Source organism: Rhinopithecus roxellana, chromosome 11 (assembly GCF_007565055.1).
Source record: "Rhinopithecus roxellana isolate Shanxi Qingling chromosome 11, ASM756505v1, whole genome shotgun sequence".
Lineage (NCBI taxonomy): Eukaryota > Metazoa > Chordata > Mammalia > Primates > Cercopithecidae > Rhinopithecus > Rhinopithecus roxellana.
The window spans coordinates 34,369,079-34,372,879 of record NC_044559.1 but is presented as its reverse complement, the minus strand read 5'-3'; the positions used below and the strand labels follow the sequence as shown (position 1 = coordinate 34,372,879).

General features: G+C 44.1%; 1 pseudogene; it reads right to left on the bottom strand.

Annotated features, from left to right (window-relative positions):
* Positions 1 to 3,302: 3,302 nt before the first annotated feature.
* LOC115900568 lies at positions 3,303 to 3,368 on the bottom strand (annotated as a pseudogene).
* Positions 3,369 to 3,801: the final 433 nt, after the last annotated feature.

Here is a 3,801-nt window from a genome sequence, read left to right as displayed (position 1 = left end):
ACCAGGAATAATTAGTAGCACACACAAGCAATGCACAGTTGTTACAGAAGACACAAACTCATGTTGCTTGAGTGTTTGGATCCCTTTCCCCCTTACCTCTTCTGGTCATAGGCACAGACCCATGTTGATTCTCAGCACTGAAAGGCATACAGCTTTCGACACAATTTACAACAGCCAATCACCAAGTTAAGGCAGGAGTGGGGAAAGAAAATGTTGTGTCTGAGTTGCAACTATAACCCTCCAAAGGCCCCAGCTATGAAGCAAGTTCAATGCAGATGTGGGTGGTTATGGACTGGAGGTTTATTTTTCAGGAGTATCTCTTTGCTGAGAAAACTTAATGGAAATGTAGACAGATGGGGGTTCAGATCACAGTACCACCTGTAACTAGCTTGGTGACCTAGGCACGTTACCTTAACTTTCCGTGTCTCAGTTCCTCAACCTGCACAGTAGTTGGCTCATAGTAGGTGCTGAGTAGATCTTATTTTTTTTTTCTCAGTCTAGGTTTTCATTTGCAAGCAAAGCAGTGTGACAGTTAAGCAGAAAAGGAATATATAGGGAAGATGTGGGCAGCTTACAGAGTCTTAAGAAACGCTGGAGAGCCGAGATGAAAAATGAGCTGGAACTAAAGGAGGTTAGAGGGCAAAGAACATAGCTGACACCAGACCATGAGCACAATCCAGTTATGATCCTGCCCCTGGCACCACCTCCACTGGTCCTTGGGTTCTACCACTGAACCCCAGACTCCAGTATCTTCTTCCTTCTCATTCTTCACCTGGGGCTGGGGAAGGAAGCAGTTCAGGCTTCAGGTTTTACTCACAACCCCTTTAATACTTTAATACTGTATATATTATTTTTTGGTTCTTTTTCAACAAAGTCATGGGGTGTGGGGTGGAGAATCTGCATTAAAGCAACCTGATCAGCTTATCCAAAGCCATGCTGTGAATCAGTGACACTGTTTGGAATGAAAACACACCCGCATCTCCAGTTCCCCTTAAGTTGTGTCCATAACTAGCTCATGGAATGACTGTGGGAAAATTCAGGGGGAATAGTGAAACTCTGGCTTCCCATAGGAGCAGTGAAGACACTGGCTACCAAGTGCAAAGTCATCTTTGACTCCCACCTCTGTTACTGGTGAGACAGGGCTCTAAAGAAGTGCCTTGGATGGCCTTGCAAGATGGGACTCAGTCAAATCCATGGACAGGAAGAGAATGAAAAACGAATCTGGAAAATTCAGTCACACACTCCATTATTGAGTGGTTATGTTCTAGGCACTAGGCTAAGTTCTTTTGTGGCATTATTTTATTTAACATTCACATTAAATCAATGAGCTATTATTATCCCCATTTTACAAATGAGGAAATCAAGTCTTCTGAGTCAGAGGGCATGTGGTAACATGGACATAGCACAAAAGCTTTGCCTTCAAAGCGGGACGTACCCACAGATGTCTCTGGGTGGCGGCAGCATAGAAAAAGGACACGGGAACCCCAGGGCAAAATATCATGGGTACTTAAGAAATGCCTGGTGATCTCATAATCTCCCAAACCGGTATTGTTTGGGCTAAGGGATCAAGAGACAAAAAGCTAAGGAATATTTCATGATCTGGAAACTTTCAGTTCCTTTAATATGAAAATGCTCAACATGAAGTATTAAAGATGTAAGGATTCAGAGGTTGCAGGAGGCCAAAGAAGATTAAGAGATTCTTTCCCCCAAATGAAGTGCATAGTGTATCCATTACAGGGCATGGAGATTTCCCCTCCCCTCCCCTGTCCCTTCCGCTTAATAGAGAAAATGCTGAAAACTTTGAAGAAATACATTCTTTTTTCCTTAAGTTCCATGATTAATTAGGTATAAGCCATGTTTCAAAATGTTTCGTCATTTATTTGTAATTCTGCCCAGAGTGTGTACAGTAACTTGGCTCAGAACACATAGATTACATTGCAAATGCTACTCATATGCTGAAACTTTTTATGTGTCTTTCCTTTTCCTCCTCTGCTTTCCCCTATAGTACTTGAGTGGAAGAACAAAGCTGGATTTCCATCGAAGAGCACACCCTGCTTTGAGTGGATTTCTCCAGCCTATGGGGAACCAACAGAAGGGGGACTGGAAACAGTTAGCAGGCAGCTGTGCGCCCACACAGGCATGGAGCCTCCCAGGTTGCTCTAACCTCCATATTTCTGGATCAGTCAAGCAAAGCTGTGCATTTGCTTTAAGTCAGTCTTCAACTTTCCATCTCTCTTCACACACCCCTCCCCAGGAGTCACCCCCAGGCATAAGCTAGGGAGCAATACAGTGTAGCTGTAAACACATGGGATCCAACCATGGAGCTCTGACTCCATTTTTAGAGCTTTGTCTTTTTCTCATCTATTAAATGGGGATAAGAATAGCCTCCGAGATCCACTGGGTCATTGTAGGAGCAAATGTGATTTAACAGGGTGCTTCATTCAGAATATGCTTTCTAAGGGTGTTCACATTATGTTCGTTATTTTCAATTTGGCCCAACTCCCAACCCCCAACACACACACACACACTCCGGGGCCAAGTGACTTAGGATAGTGCTTGGAGCGGTGAATTTGAGTCTGTGGAAGAGAAATTGAATCGGTCAGACAAATTCCCAAGTTGAAGCAATCTGTGTTATGCACACACACACAAAACACACAACACACACGTACACATGTACACACACACAGCTCAGGTTACAAGATTTGTTGCCAATTCCAAGGCAGAGGCTGCTCTTCTTGCCTTCCATCAGACCCCCTGACTTGCTGCAGAGGAAGCCCCTCCCTTTGCAATATCTTTACTTCCATATCTTTGCTTCCCATCACTCATCAAGAAAAACATTGCTCCTCCAAAGCTCAGATCAAATGCCACCACCAGCTTACAGTCCTCACTTTGCCACTCTTTAAGGTGGACTGCATATGGTCAAGGGTGAGGCCTCATCTCCTAGGCTTCAACTGCCTAGGCCTTGAAGGTGCATTGAATTGAATCACCAGGTATATCAGTTTCCTGGGGCTGCCATAACAAAGTACACAAACCTGGCGGTTTAAACACCAGAAACTTACAGTCTCACGATTCTGGAGTCTAAAAGTTCAAAGTCAAGGTGTCAGCAGGGTGGTTCCTTCTGAGGGCTGCGAGGGAGAATCTGTTCCATTCCTCCCTCTTAGCTTCTGGTGGTTTGGTGGCGATCTTTGGGGTTTCTTCATTTGCAGAAGCATCACCCCAGTCTCTGCCTTCAGCTTCATACAGCATTTTCCCAGTAAGGGTGTCTGTCTCTGTGTCAAAATATGCCCCTTTTGGGGGGGTATCAGGGTGAAGTTCTGGTAAAAATACAGAAAACCTGCTAGACAAATTCAAAAAGAACTGTAACACTCATAATTTGTCCTTATTATAAGAACACAATTACTTTGGATTAGGGCCCACCCTAATGACCTCATCTTAACTTGATCAACTGCGAGGATCCTATTTCCAAATAAGGCCACATTCACAGGTACTGGAGAAGAGGACTCTAACTTTTTTCTCAGGAGAGGCAGGGGACACTGTTCAACCCATGACCAGGAGTGAATGAGTAACAACTCTGAGTCAGAGTCCATAGGTTCATTCTGTTTTTCTTTTTTCTTTCTTTTTTTTTTTTTTTTTGAGAGACAGGATCTTGCTTTGTTGCCCAGGCTGCAGTGCAGCAGCATGATCACAGCTCACTGTAGCCCCAAACTCCCAGGCTCAAGCAATTCTCCTGCCTCACCCTCCCAAGTAGCTAGGAATATAGGCTAATTTTTTAAAATTTTTTGTAGAGACTTGTTGGGGGGG